This window comes from Arachis ipaensis, chromosome B4 (assembly GCF_059453495.1).
Source record: "Arachis ipaensis isolate K30076 ecotype BB chromosome B4, ASM5945349v1, whole genome shotgun sequence".
Taxonomy (NCBI): Eukaryota; Viridiplantae; Streptophyta; class Magnoliopsida; order Fabales; family Fabaceae; genus Arachis; species Arachis ipaensis.
This window is the reverse complement of record NC_142439.1, coordinates 37,144,568-37,166,513: the sequence shown is the minus strand read 5'-3', so window position 1 is coordinate 37,166,513 and position 21,946 is coordinate 37,144,568. Positions and strand designations below refer to the sequence as shown.

At 38.1% G+C, this 21,946-nt stretch overlaps 2 non-coding genes across 2 annotated transcripts; both read left to right on the top strand.

Moving 5' to 3' along the window:
* The first annotated feature begins 2,328 nt into the window (after positions 1–2,328).
* On the top strand, positions 2,329–2,432 carry LOC148567209 (small nucleolar RNA R71). The gene has a single exon (XR_015882712.1). It is a non-coding gene; the product is annotated as a small nucleolar RNA R71 (small nucleolar RNA).
* A 17,602-nt stretch (positions 2,433–20,034) lies between these two features.
* On the top strand, positions 20,035–20,142 carry LOC148567208 (small nucleolar RNA R71). The gene has a single exon (XR_015882040.1). It is a non-coding gene; the product is annotated as a small nucleolar RNA R71 (small nucleolar RNA).
* The last annotated feature ends 1,804 nt before the right edge of the window (positions 20,143–21,946 follow it).

Here is a 21,946-nt window from a genome sequence, read left to right as displayed (position 1 = left end):
GAGTGGTGAAGAGAGTATGGAGAAGAGGGTAAGATTTGATAGGTGAATGGTGTTTGGGGAAGAGGTATTGAGGTGATTGGTCAAGAGTGTATGGGGAAGAGTGTTATGGAAAGGTGTGAAGAGGAGAGAAGAAGAAATGGGATAGGTGGGGATCCTGTGGGGTCCACAGATCCTGAGGTGTCAAGGAATTTGAGTCCCTGCACCAATCTGGCGTTCAAACGCCCATTCTGTGCCAATTCTGGCGTTTAACGCCAGCTCTGCTACCTTTTCTGGCGTTAAACGCCAGCCCTGCTACCTTTCCTGGCGTTAAACGCCACTCTGCTGCCCATTTCTGGCGTTTAACCCCAGCCAAATGCCAGACAGCCCTTTCTGGTGTTAAACGCCCAGAGTGCTACCCATTCTGGCGTTTAACGCCCAGAATGCTGCCAGGCTAGGCGTTAAATGCCCATTCTGCTATCCTTGCTGGCGTTTAAACGCCAGTTAGCCTGTCCTCCAAGGTGTGCTGTTTTTAATGCTATTTTTCATTCTGTTTTTGATTTTTCAGTTGTTTTTATGACTTCACATGATCATTAACCTAAAGAAAACATAAAATAGCAATGGAAAATAAATAAATATAATTAAATAACATTGGGTTGCCTCCCAATAAGCACTTCTTTATTGTCAATAGCTTGACAGTGAGCTCTTAGAGAGCTTCACAGAGACTTAGAGCTGATGTTGGCCTCCCAACACCAAACTTAGAAGTTCAGTGTGGGAGCTCTATTTGACTCTATGTTGAGAGAAGCTTTTCATGCTTCCTCTCCCTGGTTACAGAAGAAGATCCTTGAGCCTTAAACACAAGGTAGTCCTTATTCAATTGAAGGACTAGCTCTTCTCTGTCCACATCAATCACAGCTCTTGCTGTTGCTAGGAAGGGTCTTCCTAGGATGATAGATTCATCCTCATCCTTCCCAATGTCTAGGATTATGAAATCAGCAGGGATGTACATGTCTTCAACCTTTACCAAAATATCCTCTACAAGTCCATAAGCCTGTTTCCTTGAATTGTCTGCCATCTCTAGTGAGATTCTTGCAGCTTGCACCTCAAAGATCCCTAGTTTCTCCATTACAGAGAGGGGCATGAGGTTTATACTTGAACCAAGGTCACACAGAGCCTTCTCAAAGGTCATGGTGCCTATGGTACAAGGTATTAAGAACTTTCCAGGATCCTGTTTCTTCTGAGGTAATTTCAGTTGAACTAGATCACTTAGTTCATTGATGAGCAATGGGGGTTCATCCTCCCAAGTCTCATTACCAAATAACTTGGCATTCAGCTTCATGATTGCTCCTAGATATTGAGAAACTTGCTCTTCAACAATGTCTTCATCCTCTTCAGAGAAAGAATACTCATCAGAGCTCATGAATGGCAACAGTAAGTTCAGTGAAATCTCTATGGTCTCTATATGAGCCTCAGATTCCTTTGGTTCCTCATTAGGGAACTCCTTGGAGGCCAGTGGACGTCCATTGAGGTCTTCTTCACTGGAAATCACTGCCTTTCCCTCCTCTCCAAGTTCGGCCATGGTGGTTATATTGATGACCTTGCACTCTCTGTTTGGATTCTCTTCTGTATTACTTGGGAGAGTACTAGGAGGGAGTTCAATAACTCTTTTTACTCAGCTGACCCACTTGTGCCTCCAAATTTCTAATGGAGGACCTTGCTTCAGTCATAAAACTGAGAGTGGTCTTAGATAGATCAGAGACTACAGTTGCTAAGTCAGAGTGGCTCTGCTTAGAATTCTCTGTCTGTTACTGAGAAGATGATGGAAAAGGTTTGCTATTGCCAAACCTGTTTCTTCCACCATTATTATTATTGAAGCCTTGATTAGGCTTCTGCTGATCCTTGCATGAGAGATTAGGGTGATTCCTCTATGAAGGATTATAGGTATTTCCATAGGATTCTCCCATGTAATTCACTTCTTCCATTGCAGGATTCTCAGGGTCATAAGCTTCTTCTTCAGAGGAAGCTTCCTTAGTACTGCCTGTTGCAGCTTGCATTCCAGACAGACTCTAAGAAATCATATTGACTTGCTGAGTCAATATTTTGTTCTGAGCCAATATGGCATTCAGAGTATCAATCTCAAGAACTCCTTTCTTCTGAGTTGTCCCATTATTCACAGGATTCCTTTCAGAAGTATACATGAACTGGTTATTTGCAACCATCTCAATGAGTTCCTGGGCTTCTGCAGGCATCTTCTTCATATGAAGAGATCCTCCAGCAGAGTGGTCCAATGACATCTTGGACAATTCAGACAAACCATCATAGAATATACATATAATGCTCCATTCTGAAAATATGTCAGAAGGACACCTTCTAATCAATTGCTTGTATCTTTCCCAAGCTTCATAGAGGGATTCACCTTCCTTCTGTCTGAAGGTTTGGACTTCCACTCTAAGCTTACTCAACTTTTGAGGTGGAAAGAATTTGGCCAAGAAGGCATTGACCAACTTTTCCCAAGAGTTTAGGCTATCTTTAGGTTGTGAGTCCAACCATGTCCTAGCTCTGTCTCTTACAGCAAAGGGGAAAAGCATAAGTCTGTAGACCTCAGGATTAACCCTATTGGTCTTAACAGTGTCACAGATTTGCAAGAATTCAGCTAAGAACTGATGAGGATCTTCCAATGGAAGTATATAAAACTTGCAATTCTGCTGCATCAGAGAAACTAATTGAGGCTTAAGCTCAAAGTTGTTTGCTCCAATTGCAGGAATTGAGATGTTCCTTCCACATAAGTCAGAAGAGGGTGCAATAAAGTCACCAAGCATCTTCCTTGCATCTCCACCATTGTTATTAGGTTCGGCCATCTCTTCTTCTTTTTTGAAAAATTCTGTCAGGTTCTCTCCAGAGTGTTGTGCTTTAGCTTCTCTTAGCTTCCTCTTTAGAGTCCTTTCAGGTTCTGAATCAGCTTCAACAAGAATGTTCTTATCCTTGCTCCTGCTCATTTGAAAAAGAAGAGAATAGAAAAGAATAGGAGTCCTCTATGTCACAGTATAGAGATTCCTTTATATGAGTAGAAGAATAGAATAGTAGAATGAAGAAGCGAGAAGATGAAGAATTCGAACACAGAGAGGGAGAGAGGGTTCGAATTATAAGAAGAGGAGAAGTGTTAGTAAATAAATAAATAAATAGAAAGAGATGAAAGAGAGAGAATTCGAATTTTAAATTAAAATAAAAAGAAAATATTTTTGTTTTTATTTTAATTATTGGTTAGTATTCGAAAATTAAGGGAAGAAATAAAATAAAATTTGAAAACTAAATAAATTAATTAATTAAAAAGATTTTTAAAAAAAATGGTTAGTGATTTTCAAAAATTGGAGAGAGAAAAGTAGTTAGGTGGTTTTGAAAAAGATATGATTGAAATAGTAAACTTTTAAAATCAAACAAAAAGTTAAGTGGTTAATTGAAAAAGATTTGAAAATCAATTTTGAAAAGATAAGGAGTTAGAAAAGATTTTGAAATTGATTTTGAAAAGGATATGATTGAAATCTTATTTTGAAAAAGATTTGAAAAAGAAATTAAAAAGATTTGATTTTTTTGAAATTAAAGTTGATTACTTGACTAATAAGAAACTAAAAGATATGATTTTAGAATTTAAAAATTGAACCTTTCTTAATAGGCAAGTAACAACTTGAAAATTTTTTTTTTTGAATCTAAACATTAAATGTTAGCATTAATTTCGAAAATATGAAATAAAAATAAGAAAAAGATTTTGAAAATCAAATTTTTAAAGTTTTCAAAAATATTAAGAAAAAATGAAAAAGATTTGATTTTTGAAAAAGATAAAATTTTTAAAACTTTTTGACTAAATCAATTCAAAATTTTGAAATTTATAAGTGAAATAAGGGAAATATATTTTTTTATTTTTAACTTTAATAAGGAAAGAGAAAAACACAAAAATGACACAAAACACAAGAAATTAAGATCAAAACTAATAATGCATGCAAGAACACTTTGAATGTCAAGATGAACACCAAGAACACTTTGAAGATCATGATAAACATCAAGAACTTAAAAATTTTTATTCTTTAGACACTAATAATTCAAGAATGCATATGAGAAACAAGAAAAGACACCAAACAAGAAAATTTAAAGATCAAACAAAGAGAATCATCAAGAACAACTTGAAGATCAATGAAGAACACCATGCATGAATTTTCGAAAATAAGAAAAATGCAATTGACACCAAACTTAAAATTTGTCACTAGACTCAAACAAGAAACACAAAATTTTTTGTTTTTATGATTTTATGAAATTTTTTTGTATTTTTCGAAAATTATTTTGAAAAAGAAAATAAATAAATTCAAAATTTTTTTATGGGAATTCCAGGAATCATGCAATGTTAGTCTAAAGCTTCAGTCTAAAAATATTAGACATGGCTAGCCAAGTTTCAGCAGGACATTACATACAACAGCCAAATTGATGGGAATCAACTAGCTCCTGTGATGATAAAAGCATCATCTGAAACTCTAAAATTCATTCTTAAAAATTCTGAAGAATAGAATAAAATTTTTTTGTATATTTTTTTTTGAATTTTTTTGCGAAAATAAAAAAAAGCTTAAAAATAAAATAAAATTACCTAATCTGAGCAACAAGATGAACCGTCAGTTGTCCAAACTCGAACAATCCCCGGCAACAGCACCAAAAACATGGTGCACGAAATTGTGATCTCTGATAACAGCGCCAAAAACTTGGTACGCGTGATCGTAATCTCAACTCTTTTTCACAACTTCGCACAACTAACCAGCAAGTGCACTGGGTCGTCCAAGTAATAAACCTTACGTGAGTAAGGGTCGATCCCACGGAGATTGTCGGCTTGAAGCAAGCTATGGTCATCCTTGTAAATCTCAGTCAGGCGGATTCAATTGGTTATGAGGTTTTGATAATTAAAACATAAATAAAACATAAAATAAGATAGAAATACTTATGTAATTCATTGGTGAGAATTTCAGATAAGCGTCTGGAGATGCTTTGTTGCTTCTGAACTTCTGCTTTCCTACTGCCTTCTACCAATCATGTGTTACCTCCTTCCATGGCAAGTTGTATGATCCTCTCGGATTAAACAAATCCATATGCGCTGTCACCGCACGACTAATCATCTGTCGGTTCCCGCTAGCGTCGGAGTAAGACCATTATCTTTTTGCACACTGTCACTTGTGCCCCACATTTGCAGGTTTGAAGCTCGTCACAGTCATCCCTTCCCATATCCTACTCGAAATACCACAGACAAGGTTTAGACTTTTCGGATCTCAGGAATGCTGCTAATGGTTCTAGCTTATACCACGAAGACTCTGATTTCACGGAATGAAATGCTCTGTTGTCAGGAGAGGCAATCATGCGTCGTGAACCAGGAGGCCAAGAGATACACACTCAAGCGATTGCAAATAGAACGGAAGTGGTTGCCAGGCACGTGTTCATAAGTGAGAATGATAATGATTGTCATGGGTCATCACATTCATCAGGTTGAAGTGCGAGTGAATATCTTAGAGAAGAAGTAGGCGTGAATTGAATAGAAAACAGTAGTAATTGCATTAATTTATGAAGAACAGCAGAGCTCCACACCTTAATCTATGGGGTGTAGAAACTCCACCGTTGAAAATACATAAGTGAAAAGTCTAGGCATGGCCATGAGGCCAGCCTCCAAACGTGTACAATATGGCAAAAAGCTCAACCAAAAGTCTCGTCAAAATACTCTCTAGATAAATCTTTTAAAAGTAGTTTTTATACTAAACTAGTAATCTAGGGTTACAAAAAAATGAGTAACTAAATGCAGATAGTGTAGAAATCCACTTTGGGGGCCCACTTGGTGTGTGCTTGGGCTGAGCATTGAAGCTTTTTCATGCATAGGCTGTTCCTGGAGTTAAACTCCAGCTTTGGTGCCAGTTTGGGTGTTTAATTCCAATTATGGTGCCAGTTTGGGCGTTTTACGCCAAGATGTTTTAAGCTGACTTTGAATGCCCGTTTGGGCCATCAAATCTCGGGCAAAGTATGGACGATTATATATTTCTAGAAAGCCCAGGATGTCTACTTTCCAACGTATTTGAGACAGCGCCAATTGGGCTTCTGTAGCTCCAGAAAATCCACTTCAAGTGCAGGGAGGTCAGAATCTAACAGCATCTGCAGTCCTTTTTCAGCCTCTGAATCAGATTTTTGTTCAGGTCCCTCAATTTTAGCCAGAAAATACCTGAAATCACAGAAAATCACACAAACTCATAGTAAAGTCCAGAAATGTGATTTTTGCATAAAAACTAATAAAAATATAATAAAAAGTAACTAAAACATACTAAAAACTATGTAAAAACAATACCAAAAAGGGTATAAATTATCTTCTCATCATTTTGTCCTTGCTATCATGAATTCTCATTTTGGCTATGAGTTTGGTTCAAATTATGTTGTAGGGAATGAAAGCTTCAATGAGGATATGCATCAAGGATGGAAAAATCAAGGTTGGGAGGAGCCTCAAGCTTATGGACAACCTTCTTGGCAACAACCTCCTCCAGTCTCTTATAGGTATAATTCCACTCCTAATGCATATCAATCCAATAGCTATGGTGGACCCCCTTGTAGTTACCAACAAGCACCACCATATGCTTATGAACCTCACCCTTAACATAGCCCTCAACCATACTCACAAGCCCCTTTTCACCAAACACCTTCGTAAGACCCTAATTCCTACCCACCATACCAACAACCCTATGAGCCATATAAGCCACATATAGAACCACCACCATTCCAACCTCAACACTTCCAAGAACCACCTCCTCCATATTATTACCAAGATGAACCACCTCTAATGTGTGCAAATTTTTACCCACAAGATGAATTCTACTTTTCATCACAACCCTCCATGGAAGAATACTCATGACCATCGATCCAAGAGCAATATGATCTTACTTATGCTAGCAATTCGGAACAAGAATCAAGATATCGCCTCAAGGAATCAATGGACCGGCTTCAAGCAATCATCTGTCAGAAGATAGACTCATGGGATTCATGCCACAAGCAAAATGTGTTCAAGGATGATTGTGGAGGAGCAACCGTGGAGTGTGTTGTGCAACAAGGGAAAAAATGGAGAGTGTTGAACCGCCACACCCCTATCAAGAAGAACTACCTTCCTATCATGAAACCTTTCTCCAAAATAATGAATCCTCCTATCTACCCCAATCTCTAATAGATGAGACCCTTGGTCTTCTCCTTCAAGGGAAAGAAAAGATGAAAAGGGAGGCACTAGAATTCACGGCCACCTTGGACGAGGTGGTAAACCGATTAGCCTCCCAATGCTGGAATGATCAAATCACTCCCATGGCCACATGTGGAGAATCATTTGAAGAGCATAGCATGAAGGAGAGATTGGAAACTCTGGTGGAAAATGAGGAATTTTTCTTTGCGTTGGAACAATTGGAGGAAGCTATGATTGTTAAAAAAGAAGAAGTGGTTGAAGACCTAGGTAAAGTTGAGCAAATAATAAGTCCTCTTATTGAAGTTAATTCCACACCAACTAATGTGCTATGTGATATTGTTGAACCTTCCTCATTGTGTTGTGAAATTGATGTTGAGGAGACTAATGCACAATCTCTAACACATGACTTGGGCATTGAGGAATGTATAGAAGAAGTTGGTGAACGAGGAATTGACATTGACGAAGCTTGCCAAGAGGTGGAGGTAGTCAAAGAAGAGCACAAGGGAGTAGCACTTGCAAGATCATTGGGACCACCCCTTCTTAAGTCACCATCCTACACAAAATTCAAATGGGTAAAATTCTTATCCCTAAGCTTTACTTTTTCACTTGAATATGGTTTGATTGAAAATGATGGTCAACTTAGAGATCTTTGTGGAGTTAATAGTAGGAAAGAGTTGTGTAGTGGTTGGAAACATCACTTTAAGTTCATGATGGTTGCATGCTCAAAGTTGAATAGCAATGGTTGGTGTAGAACCAAAGTGCATGGGTCTAGGAAGTTGTTTGGAGGCTTCTTTAAGAATTCCAAGGCTAAACCACCCAATTGGAATCATGATGATCAATTAGAAGATGGGTGTCAAAACAAAGTGTGGGATCCCGTATCGCACAAGGAGAATCAATCTCGGGAGCCCACGGTTTGTGAAGAACTCCATCAAAGCTTGAAGGCATTAATTGTGAAGAATGGAGCTTATTGGAGACTCAAGCATTGGTGAATGTTCCAAGATGAGTACAAGCACATGCCACCTTGATGAGGAGCTCCCCATAAGTCCAATTTAAGGACAATAAATAAAAGTGCTAGGTGGGAGACACCCCACCATGGTAAAATCTTTTCATTTTTCTCTTTTGTAAATATTGGTAAAATTAGTTAATTTCATGTTTTGATTAGTTTGTTGGGTGTATTTGGTAGTTTAGTATGTTAAATAAGGTTTTAGGGTGTTTTGGTAGCTGTTTTGTGGTTTGGAATGCTTGGTTTGGTGCAAAAACATAGAATAATTTTGAAAAATAGAGCACCAGCCCATGCGTACATGTGCCCCAGTGACTCAAGCATTTTCGACCATCCACGCGCATGCGTCACCCACGCGTACGCGTGGATTCAAAAATTCCACCTCCAAGCCATTTTCCCGAGAGTTGCGCAAACATCGCGCGAACACTTTGCTGGGCGCGCGATTCCCACACACGCGTACGCGTGGGGCACGCTTATGTGTCAACTCTCTGAATAGGCCATCATGCATACACGTGACCCACGCATACGTGTCGACCCCATTTCACCACCCCACACGTGGATTGCCTTGTTTCACACACTTTTTTTTCTCATCTTCTCTCCATTTCTTTCCTTCTTCTTTCTTCTTCTCTTTTCTTTCCCTTCTCTTTCCATCATCCAACACTTTCAAACACCATTTATAACCATTTCTTTTAGATAGTTAGTTGTTTAGTCAGTTTAATTTTCATTTAATTTTTCATTTTTCATAATAAGTGTTGGATTGTTAATCTTGTTTACTATCTATTGCTGCTGATTATTGATGATATGTTAGTTTAACATCATTGTTGTTAATTGTCATCGTTGGATTCTTTGTTGAGGTTACAAATTGTTACTTGGTTGGAGTTTTTAATGCTTAACCTTTGTAAATACCAAGTGAATGGCATTGCCCTCAAGCTTTTTAAATCTTTTGAATTGCATGATTTGGCCACCATGTGATTTGAATTCTTTTCTTTGATTAGGCAATTTCTTGATGGATGTTATGCGTTTATCTTAATGCGTTGTGTTTCTTGATCATTTGCATCCACATGTTTTTGGCTTGAGTGCTTTCATGCTTCTTTATTGCTTATTTGGTTGTTTTAACCTACGACTTTAGAGCATCTCAAGCACACTAGAACGAGTGAAGTGCATGTTCCTTTTTGTGTAACTGTGACATAGCTCTTTATAATAGTGTATGTGCTCTAAAAGGCGCCTAATTTAGAATTCACACACTTGTTTCATTAATGTCACACATTGGGTCACTCACTTGATTCTAGTAATTATTACCTCATTCCAACAATTTATGCTTCCTTGCTTTTGCATTTACTTTTCTTATTATCCTGCCTTCTATTTTCAGGATGATTCATTATAAGCTAAAACGGAAGCGGAAGAAAGAACACGCAGCAACCGGTTGATCCACCAGCTGAAGGTGGCAACTCGGCAAGTCGCCGTACCCCCTTGCTCATCTTTGAATGCACCGAGGACGGTGCAAACTTTTAAGTGTGGGGAGGTCGTCCGACCGAATCAGTACTTTTGGGTGACAAGTTTCTAATCCCAATACTTTTGCATTTTATTTTTAGGTATTTTAGGAATTTTCTTACTTTTGCATGTATATACATAATAAGCTTAGTCAAAATAATGAAATTCTTTAGGAAATTTATCTATAGGGCACCCCAATTGATTTGAGTAAAAACTTTTCATTGAACTTGCTTGAATTATATATTGTGGAACATGTTTTTGAGCTAAGAACACAATAAGTGAGTTTTGAGCCTAATTGTGTGGTTACATCTTATAACCACTTATTCTCCTTCTTGTGTGTATTATTCTCTTTCTATGATTGTGATCTTTGATTTGTTTGATTCTTTATGTCCATTATTTTGTGTAGACATGCATTTATATAATTGAGGCCATCATTTCATTTAGCTCACTTACCCAAATAGCCTTACCTTTTATCTTCCATTGTTAGCCAACTTTGAGCTTAATTCAATCCCCTTTGTTCTTAATATTAGCACATTACAAGCCTTGAAGTGAAAAATAATAAATATCCTTAATTTGGATCTTTGATTAGCTTAGGCTAGTGAGTGTGTATCATTCAAGTGTGGAGAAACTTGGGACATTGGTTGAGAAAAAGGGTAGTTTTGTATTTTTATTGAAGATCTTGGGAAATGGGTACATACTCATGTGTTAATTAAATGTAAAACTATATGCATTGATACTTTTGTATATACTTTATTTCAAAAAGAAAAAAATGAGAAAATAGAAAAAAAAAATTTGAACAATAAAAAAGGGGACAAATTGCCCCAAAGTGAAGCTCAATAATAATCAATGCATATGAGTTGTGAACAAGAAAAGAATGCATGAGTGTGTGAAAGAGTGAAGAATGGGTAGTTAGGTTAGTTTAGATTTGTATAGGTTGCTATATAGGTTAGGTGGGAAGCTTAGGTTGATCAAAGATTCAAATTTCAAGTCCACTTGACCATATGCATCCTTACCTTGACCCTAGCCCCATTACAACCTATGGAAAAGACCTCATGAAAATTGTATGCATGCATGAAATAATTATTTATTGTTAGATAAAAAACAAATCTTGGAAAGCATGATTAGGGGAGAATTGAGTGAATTGAGTGAATCAACCCCATACACTTGAGCGAGCGGATACACGTCCGGTGAGGGTTCGATTGCTCAATTACATGTTTTCACCAGGATCATCTCTTTTCTTGCAAGTTTGTAAAATATTTAATAACTCAATTCAATTGTGGGTTTGGCTTGGCTGTTAATACCTTTAGCCCTTATACTTATATTAGTTTTCTTGGGAATTAATTTGTTTTGACCAAGCAATTGCATTCATTTAGATAGTTGCATGTAGGTAGATTGCATATAGTTAGTTTACATTTTAATAAATGATGATACCCTTTGTCTCTTTCTTGGTTTAAGCATGAGGACATTCTTGGTTTAAGTGTGGGGAGATTTGATGCACCACTATTTCGTGGTGTATTCTATGCTGAATTTAGGAGATTTTATCACCATTTTCCCACATTTATTCTATGAAATGGCATGGTTTCATGTATTTCTTCTAATTTATGCTTAAATGTGAAAACATGCTTTTTAGGCCCTTAATTGGTTAATTTTAATTCACCTTTGATTCCACTAGATGCCTTGATGTATGTGTTAGTGAATTCAGGTTAAAAAGGCTAGGAATGGATCAAAGGAATGAAGAGAAAAGCATGCAAAGTGGAGGAATCATGGAAAATCAAGGATTGGGAGAATATTCATCGACACGCACGCGCAGCAGACGCGCACGCGTGGAATATGAAGTCGCGTGGCAACGCGTATGCATACATGACGCGTACGCGTGGAAAGAAAAATTGCCAAGTGATGCGTACGCGTGACCCATGCGTACGCGTCGATGCTCGCACGTGACCTCATTAAAGTGAAAACGCTGAGGGCGATTTCTGGGCTTCCCAGGCTCAAATCCAACTCATTTTTGAGCCTATTACATGCAGAAATCAAAAGGAGTCAAGGGGGGAGAACACATAGTTTAGTGGACATGATGCTTTAGTTAGTTTATAGAGAGAGAAGCTCTCTCTTCTCTCTAGAATTAGGTTAGATCTAGATTAGAATTTTTTAGATCTAGGTTTAATTCATGCTTTAATTTACTTTTCCTTTACAATTCCTTGTTCTTCTACCTTTGCTTTCTCTACTTTAGCATTTGAATTCTTGTAATTGTTTACCTTATTGTTGATGCACTCTTGCTTCTTCTATTTCCCTTGAATGCAATTCATGTTTGATTTCTTTTATTGTTGATTTAAATCATTGCTTTTAATTTCCTTGCAATGAGTAGTTGTAGATTTACTTTTCTTGCAATCTTATCTTGCTTTCCTTTTGTGCCTTTCAAGTGTTTGATTAAATGCTTGGAAGGATGTTAGTGTAGATTTTTCTCCTTTTGGCTTTGGTTGAGTAATTGGAGACTCTTGAGTTATCAAACTCTTTTGTTGATTGATAATTAAAAATTGCTAATTAATTTGAATGACACTAACTCTAGTCTTTCCTTAGGATTTGACTAGGACTTGTGGACTCAAATTGATTGATCCACTTTACTTTCCTTCATAGTTAGAGGTTGACTAAGTGGGAGAAATGGACAATTCTCATCACAATTGATGATGATAATGAGGATAGGACTTCTAATTCTCATTCCTTGCCAAGAGCTTTCTTAGTTATTAGTTTACTTCTCTTGCAATTTATCTTCCATGTCCCTTATCCAAAACCCCAAAATATGCATCTCATAATCAATAGCAAGAACACTTCCCTGCAATTCCTTTGAGAGATGACCCAATGTTTGAATACTTCGATTTATTTTTATTGGGGTTTGTACTTGTGACAAACAATTTTTTGCATGAAAGGATTATTTGTTGGTTTAGAAACTATACTTGCAACGAGAATTCATTTGTGACATTCTATACCATCAAAAAACCATTCATCATAGAACACAAAACCTGTGAGATTTTTGAGCCTATTTGATTAGTTGCATTTTATCAACCAATGTTTTATTTTTGGTGTGTGTTGTTCTCTATGAAATTGTGATCTTTGTCTTGCTTGATTCTATATTTCCATTGTTTGATGTATGCATGCACTTATGTGATTGAGGCCTTTGTTTCATTGAGCTTACATACCCGTATGTCCTTACCCTTTCATTATCCTTTGCAAACCAATGTTGAGCCTTTTAACCCCATTTAATCTTTACTTTAGCTCATCACTAACTCTAAGCAGAAAATAATAATGTCCTTAATTTAAATCCTTGGTTAGCTTAGACTAGTGAGAGTGTTCATGATTTAAGTGTGGGAAAGTTGGGTTGGAAATATCTGGTTTGGGAATTGAGTATGTTAGACTTTTTTGTGAAAATGTGAAAAAATAGTTGAGCACATATTCTTGCATCCAACACCTTAATCATATGCATTGAAAAAAAAAAAGAAAAAAAGAGAGAAAAAGAAAAAAAAAAGAAAAAAATGTTAAAAGGGGACAAAATGCCCCAAAGTAAATGGTGGTAGTAATGCATGTGAGTTGTACTAAAAAATTGGGATGCATGAATATGTGAAAAACATGGTTAATGGGGAGTTAGATTTTATATTCTGATTACATGGATTGTCTTAAGTTAGGTGGGAAGTTTAGGTTAATTAAGGATTCAGATTTTAGTCCACTTAACCAAATACAATCCTATCTTGACCCTAACCCCATTACAACCCTTAAAAGACCTCTTGATATGTGTATTTGTGCACTAAATTTTTGTGGATTGGTAGAGGAAGAGCAAGCCTTAGAAAGCAAGTGGTGTGCGAAATTGTGATCGTTCCTTCCTTGGTAACGGCGCTAAAAACTCAATACGCACATTCATGTTCTTAATTCTGTTTCACAACTTCGTACAACTAACCAGCAAGTGCACTGGGTCGTCCAAGTAATAAACCTTACGTGAGTAAGGGTCGATCCCACGGAGATTGTCGGCTTGAAGCAAGCTATGGTCACCTTGTAAATCTCAGTCAGGCGGATTCAACTGATTTTATGAATTGATAAGTAAAAGATAAATAAAATATAAAATAGGATAGTGGTACTTATGTAATTCATTGGTGAGAATTTTAGATAAGCGTATAGAGATGCTTTCGTCCCTCTGAACCTCTGCTTTTCTGCTGTCTTCATCCAATCCTTCCTACTCCTTTCCATGGCAAGCTGTATGTTAGGCATCACCGTTGTCAATGGCCACCTGTCCTCTCAGTGAAAATAGTTCAATATGCTGTCACTGCATGGCTAATCATCTGTCAGTTCTCGATCATACTGGAATAGGATCCATTGATCCTTTTGCGTCTGTCACTATGCCCAGCACTCGTGAGTTTGAAGCTCGTCACAGTCATTCAATCCCTGAATCCTACTCGGAATACCACAAAGACACTAATAACTCGGACTCGGTCCCCTGTATTAGATATCCAAGAGATATCCATTCAATCTAAGGTAGACCGGAAGTGGTTGTCAGGCACGCGTTCATAAGTTAAGAATGATGATGACTGTCACGATCATCACATCTATCATATTGAAGTGCGAATAAATATCTTCGAAGCGGAATAAGTTGAATTGAATAGAAAAATAGTAGTACTTTGCATTAATCTTTGAGGAACAGCAGAGCTCCACACCTTAATCTATGGTGTGTAGAAACTCTACCGTTGAAAATACACAAGTGATAAATGTTCAGGCATGGCCGAATGGCCAGCCCTCACAAAATTCTAAGATAGCATAAAACTAATCAAAGATGATCCAAAGATGTAAATACAATAGTAAAAAGTCCTATTTATACTAAACTAATTACTAGGGTTTACAGAGATAAGTAAATGATGCAGAAATCTACTTTCGGGGCCCACTTGGTGTGTGCTTGGGCTGAGCATTGAGCTTTACACGTGTAGAGGCTTCTCTTGGAGTTGAACGCCACTTTGTAACATGTTTCTGGCGTTTAACTCCACTTTGCAACCTGTTTCTGGCGTTTAACTCCATAATGCAGCATGGAACTGGCGTTGAACGCCAGTTTACGTCATCTAAACTCGGGCAAAGTATGGACTATTATATATTGCTAGAAAGCCCTGGATGTCTACCTTCCAACTCAATTGAGAGCGCACCATTTGGAGTTCTGTAACTCCAGAAAATCCATTCTGAGTGCAGAGAGTTCAGAATCCAACAGCATCAGCAGTCATTTTTCAGCCTGAATCAAATTTTTGCTCAGGTCCCTCAATTTCAGCCAGAAATTACCTGAAATTATAGAAAAACACACAAACTCATAGTAAATTCCAGAAATGTGATTTTTATTTAAAATCTAATAAAAATATACTAAAAACTAACTAAATTATACTGAAAACTATGTAAAAACAATGCCAAAAAGCGTATAAATTATCCGCTCATCACAACACCAAACTTAAATTGTTGCTTGTCCCCAAGCAACTGAAAATAAAATAGGATAAAAAGAAGAGAATATACTATAAATTCCAAAATATCAATGAAACTTAGCTCCAATCAGATGAGCGGGACTTGTAGCTTTTTGCCTCTTGAATAGTTTTGGCATCTCACTTTATCCATTGAAGTTCAGAATGATTGGCATCTATAGGAACTTAGAATTCAGATAGTGTTATTGATTCTCCTAGTTCAGTATGTTGATTCTTGAACATAGCTACTTTATGAGTCTTGGCCATGGCCCTAAGCACTTTGTTTTCCAGTATTTCCACCAGATACATAAATGCCACAGACACATAACTGGGTGAACCTTTTCAGATTGTGACTCAGCTTTGCCAAAGTCCCCAATTAGAGGTGTCCAGGGTTCTTAAGCACACTCTGTTTTTGCTTTGGACCTTGACTTTAACCGCTCAGTCTCAAGTTTTCACTTGACACCTTCACGCCACAAGCACATGGTTAGGGACAGCTTGGTTTAGCCGCTTAGGCCAGGATTTTATTCCTTTAGGCCCTCCTATCCACTGATTCTCAAAGCCTTGGATTCTTTTTATTACCCTTGCCTTTTGGTTTTAAGGGCTATTGGCTTTTTGCTCTTGCCTTTTGGTTTAAAGAGCTTTTGGCTTTTTCTGCTTGCTTTTTCTTTTTCTTCTCTTTTTTTGCCATTTTTCTTTTTCTTTTTGTTTTCTGCAAGCTTTTGTATTCACTGCTTTTTCTTGCTTCAAGAATCATTTTTATGATTTTTCAGATTATCAAATAAGATTTCTCCTTTTTCATCATTCTTTCAAGAGCCAACTTATTTAACATTCATAAACATCAACTTCAAAAGACATATGCACTGTTCAAGCATTCATTCAGAAAACAAAAAGTATTGTCACCACATCAAAATAATTAAACTAGTTTTAAGGATGAATTCGAAACCATGTACTTCTTGTTCTTTTGTAATTAAAACAATTTTCATTTAAGAGAGGTGATGGATTCATATTCATAACTTTAAGGCATAGACACTTAGACACTAGTGATCATATAGTAAAGACACAAACATAAATAAAACATAAAGCTCAAAAACCGAAAAACAGGAAAATAAATAAACAAGGAGATTAAGAAATGAGTCCACCTTAGTGAGGGTGGCGTCTTCCTCTTCTTGAAGAACCAATGGTGCTTTTGAGCTCTTCTATGTCTCTTCCTTGTCTTTGTTGTTCCTCCCTCATAGCTCTTTGATCTTCTCTAATTTCATGGAGGATGATGGAATGCTCTTGGTGCTCCATCCTTAGTTTTCCCATGTTGGAACTTAATTCACCTAGGGAAGTGTTGATTTGTTCCCAGTAGTTTTGTGGAGGGAAGTGCATCCCTTGAGGCATCTCAGGGATTTCATGGTGAGGAATTTTCTCATGCTCATGTTGAGGTCCAGGCTCTCTTGTTTGCTCCATCTTTTTCTTAGTGATGGGCTTATCCTCTTTAATGAGGATGTCTCCCTCTATGTCAATTCCAGCCGAATTACAGAGGTGGCAAATGAGGTGAGGAAAGGCTAACCTTGCCAAATTGGAGGACTTGTCAGCTACCTTGTAGAGTTCTTGAGGTATAATCTCATGAACTTCCACCTCCTCTCCAATCATGATACTATGGATCATGATGGCCCGGTCTATAGTAACTTCAGACCGGTTACTAGTAGGAATGATTGAGCGTTGAATGAACTCTAGCCATCCCCTAGCCACTGGTTTGAGGTCATGCCTTCTTAGTTGAACCGGCTTGCCTCTTGAGTCAATTTTTCATTGAGCTCCTTCCTCACATATGTCTATGAAGACTTGGTCCAACCTTTGATAAAAGTTGACCCTTCTTGTGTATGGGCGTGCATTTTCTTCCATCATTGGCAAGTTGAACGCCAGCCTTACATTTTCCGGACTGAAATCTAAGTATTTTCCCCGAACCATAGTAAGCCAATGCTTTGGATTTGGGTTCACACTTTGATCATGGTTCCTTGTGATCCATGCATTTGCATAGAACTCTTGAACCATTAGAATCCCGACTTGTTGAATGGGGTTGGTGAGAACTTCCCAACCTCTTCTTTGGATCTCAAGTCGGATCTCCGGATACTCATTCCTTTTGAGCTTGAAAGGAACCTCAGGGATCACTTTCTTCTTGGCCATAACTTCATAGAAGTGGTCTTGATGGACCTTAGAGATGAATCTCTCCATCTCCCATGACTCAGAGGTGGAAGCAATTGCTTTCCCTTTCCTCTTTCTAGAGGTTTCTCTGGCCTTAGGTGCCATGAATGGTTATGGAAAAAACAAAAAGCTATGCTTTTACCACACCAAACTTAAAATGGTTGCTCGTCCCCGAGCAAAAGAAGAAAGAAAGAAGTAGAAGAAGAAGAAAAATGGAGGAGAGGGAAAGAGAGATGGTTTCGGCCAAGGGGAAGAAGAGAGGGTTTTGTTGTGTGAAAATGAAGAGGGAATGAGGGGTTTATATAGGAGTGGGGAGGGGTTTAGGGTTCGGCCGGTTGGGTTTGGGAGGGAAATTATTTTGAATTTAAAGGTAGGTGTGGTTTTTGGGGAAGAGAGGATGGATGTGATTGGTGAAGAACTGATGGGGAAGAGTGATTGAGTTGATTGGTGAGGGGTATTTGGGGAAGAGAGTTATGAAAAGGTGTGAAGAGGAGAGAAGAAGTAGGTGGGGATCCTGTGGGGTCTACAGATCCTGAGGTGTTTGAGGATTTCTCATCCCTGCACCTATTAGGCGTGTAAACGCCCTTTGTAGGCAATCCTGGCGTTTAACGCCAGACTGCAACATGTTTCTGGCGTTAAACGCCACTTCCTTGCTTGTTTTGGGCGTTCAACGCCAGTCTATAGCATGTTTCTGGCGTTGAACACCAGCTTTCCTCTGGGTGCAATCCTGGTGTTTAAATGTCAGACTGCTGCTTGTTTCTGGCGTTTAACACCACTTTCATGCTCTGTTCTGGCGTTAAACGCCAGCCAGATGCTCCTTACTGGTGTTTAAACGCCAGTAAGCCCTTCCTTCAGGGTGTGCTGTTTTCAATGCTATTTTTCATTTTGTTTTCGATTTTTCAGTAGTTTTTGTGACTCCACATGATCATCAACCTAATAAAACATGAAATAACAAAGAGAAAATAAAATAGATATGATTAAATAACATTGGGTTGCCTCCCAACAAGCACTTCTTTAATATCAATAGCTTGATAGTGAGCTCTCATGGAGCCTCACAGATAATCAGAGCAAGGTTAGGACCTCCCAACACCAAACTTAGAGTTTGACTGTGGGGGCTTTGGTTGACTCTGCAGTGAGAGAAGCTTTTCATGCTTCCTCTCCATGGTTACAGAAGGAGATCCTTGAATTTTAAACACAAGGTAGTCCTCATTCAGTTGAAGGACCAACTCTCCTCTGTCCACATCAATCACAGCTCTTGCTGTGGCTAGGAAGGGTCTTCCAAGGATGATGGATTCATCTTCATCCTTCCCAGTGTCTAGGATTATGAAATCAGCAGGGATGTAAAGGCCTTTAACCTTTACTAGCATGTCCTCTACTTGTCCATAAGCCTGTTTTCTTGAGTTGTCTGCCATCTCTAATGAGATTCTGGCAGCTTGCACCTCAAAGATTCCCAGTTTCTCCATTACAGAGAGGGGCATGAGGTTTATCCCTGACCCAAGGTCACATAGAGCCTTCTCAAAGGTCATGGTGCCTATGGTACAAGGTATTAAAAACTTTCCAGAATCCTGTTTCTTCTGAGGCAATCTCAGTTGATCCAGATCACTCAGTTCATTGGTGAGCAAGGGAGGTTCATCTTCCCAAGTCTCATTAACAAGTAATTTGGCATTCAGCTTCATGATTGCACCAAGGTACTTGGCAACTTGCTCTTTAGTAACATCTTCATTCTCTTGAGAAGAAGAATATTCATCAAAGCTCATGAATGGCATAAGGAGGTTTAATGGAATCTCTATGGTCTCCAGATGAGCCTCAGAGTCCTTTGGTTCCTCAGAGGGAAACTCCTTATTGATCTCTGGACGTCCTAGGAGGTCTTCCTCACTGGGGTTCACGTCCTCTCCCTCCCTTGTAGGTTCGGCCATGATGGTTAATTTAATGGCCTTGCACTCTCCTTTTGGGTTTTCTTCTGTATTGCTTGGGAGAGTACTAGGAGGGGTTTCAGTAATCCTTTTACTCAGCTGGCCCACTTGTGCTTCCAAATTTCTAATAGAGGATCTTGTTTCATTCATGAAACTTAGAGTGGCCTTAGATAGATCAGAGACTATATTTGCCAAGCTAGATGGATTCTGCTCAGAACTCTCTGTCTTTTGCTGAGTGGATGATGGAAAAGGCTTGCTATTGCTAAACTTGTTTCTTCCACCATTATTAAAGCCTTGTTGAGGCTTTTGTTGATCCTTCCATGAGAGATTTGGGTGATTTCTCCATGAGGGATTATAGGTGTTTCCATAGGGTTCACCCATGTAATTCACCTCTATTTTTGCAGGGTTCTCAGGATCATAAGCTTCTTCCTCAGAAGATGCCTCTTGAGTACTGTTGGATGTAGCTTGTATTCCATTCAGACTCTGAGAAATCATATTGACTTGCTGAGTTAATATTTTGTTCTGAGCCAATATGGTATTCAGAGTATCAATTTCAAGAACTCCCTTCTTCTGAGGCGTCCCATTACTTACAGAATTCCTCTCAGAAGTGTACATGAACTGGTTATTAGCAACCATGTCAATGAGTTCTTGAGCTTCTGTAGGCATTTTCTTTAGGTGAATGGATCCACCTGCAGAATGGTCCAATGACATCTTTGATAGTTCAGATAGACCATCATAGAATATATCCAGAATGGTCCATTCTGAAAGCATGTCAGAAGGACACTTTTTGGTCAGTTGCTTATATCTCTCCCAAGCTTCATAGAGGGATTCACCTTCTTTCTGTCTGAAGGTTTGAACATCCACTCTAAGCTTACTAAGCTTTTGAGGAGGAAAGAACTTGGCTAAGAAAGCCGTGACCAGCTTATCCCAAGAGTTCAGGCTATCTTTAGGTTGAGAGTCCAACCATACTCTAGCTTGTTTCTTACAGCAAACGGGAAAAGCATAAGCCTGTAGACCTCGGGATCAACCCCATTGGTCTTAACAGTATCACAGATCTGCAAGAATTCAGTCAAGAACTGAAAAGGATCTTCAGATGGAAGTCTATGAAACTTGCAGTTCTGTTGCATCAGAGAAACTAATTGAGGTTTAAGCTCAAAATTGTTTACTTCAATGGCAGAGATTGAGATGCTTCTTCCATGTAAATTGGAATTAGGTACAGTGAAGTCACCAAGCATCCTCCTTGCATTGTTATTATTTTCAGCCATATCATCTTCTTTTTCGAAAATTTCTGTCAGATTTTCTCCAGAGAGTTGTGCTTTAGCTTCCCTTAGCTTCCTCTTCAGAGTCCTTTCAGGTTCAGGATCAGCTTCAACAAGAATGTTCTTATCCTTGTTCCTGCTCATATGAAAAAGAAGAAGAAAGCAGAAAAGAAAATATGGAATCCTCTATGTCACAGTATAGAGATTCTTTTATGTGAGTAGAAGAAACTAAGAATAGAAGAAGGAAAAGATGAGAATCCAAACACAGGGGTGAGGATAGAAGTGTTAATGGATGAATAAATAAATAGAAGGAGATTAGAGATGAGAGAAGAATTCGAAAATTTAACAAAATAAAATAAAAATATTTTAAATTTAAAATTAAAATTCGAAAATTAAAATTGAAATTAAATTAAATTAAAATTAAAACAATTAGTTAATTAAAACGAAATTTTGAAAAAGAGGAAATGGATTTTCGAAAATTAAAGGTAGAGAGTTAGTTGGGTAGTTTTGAAAAATATATGATTGAAACAAAAAGATATGATTGCTTAAAAGAGATTTGAAATTTGTTTTTGAAAAAGATATGATTGAAATTGAAAAAGATATGATTGAAACAAAAAGATAAGTGGTGCACGAATTGTGAATCACACTTTTCACAACTAGTACCACTAACCAGCAAGTGCACTGGGTCGTCCAAGTAATACCTTACGTGAGTAAGGGTCGAATCCCACGGAGATTGTTGGTTTGAAGCAAGCTATGGTTATCTTATTATTCTTAGTCAGGAGGCCAACAACAGTGTTTTTCAACTTCAATTGTAAAGAGTCAAAGGGCATAAATATAAATACTTATTATGCAATGATGGGGAATATGTTGGGGTTTTGGAGATGCTTTGTCTTTTTTATTTCAGTTTTTCTCTTGTACTCCTCTTCACACACGCAAGGCTCCTTCCATGGCAAGCTGTATGTAAGGTGTCACCGTTGTCAATGGCTACTTCCGGTCCTCTCAGTGAAAATGGTCCAAATGCTCTGTCACAGCACGGCTAATCATCTGTTGGTTCTCGATCATGTCAGAATAGAATCCCTTAATTCTTTTGCGTCTGTCACTACGCCCAACAATCCCGAGTTTGAAGCTCGTCACAGCCATTCAATCCTTGAATCCTACTCGGAATACCACAGACAAGGTTTAGACTTTCCGGATTCTCATGAATGCCGCCATCAATTCTAGCTTATACCATGAAGATTCTGATTAAGAAATCTAAGAGATACTCATTCAATCTGATGTAGAATGGAGGTGGTTGTCAGGCACATGTTCATGGATTGAGGAAGGTGATGAGTGTCACAGATCATCACCTTCTTCATAGTGAAGCGCAAATGAACATCTTAGATAGGAACAAGCGTGTTTGAATGGAAAACAGAGATAAT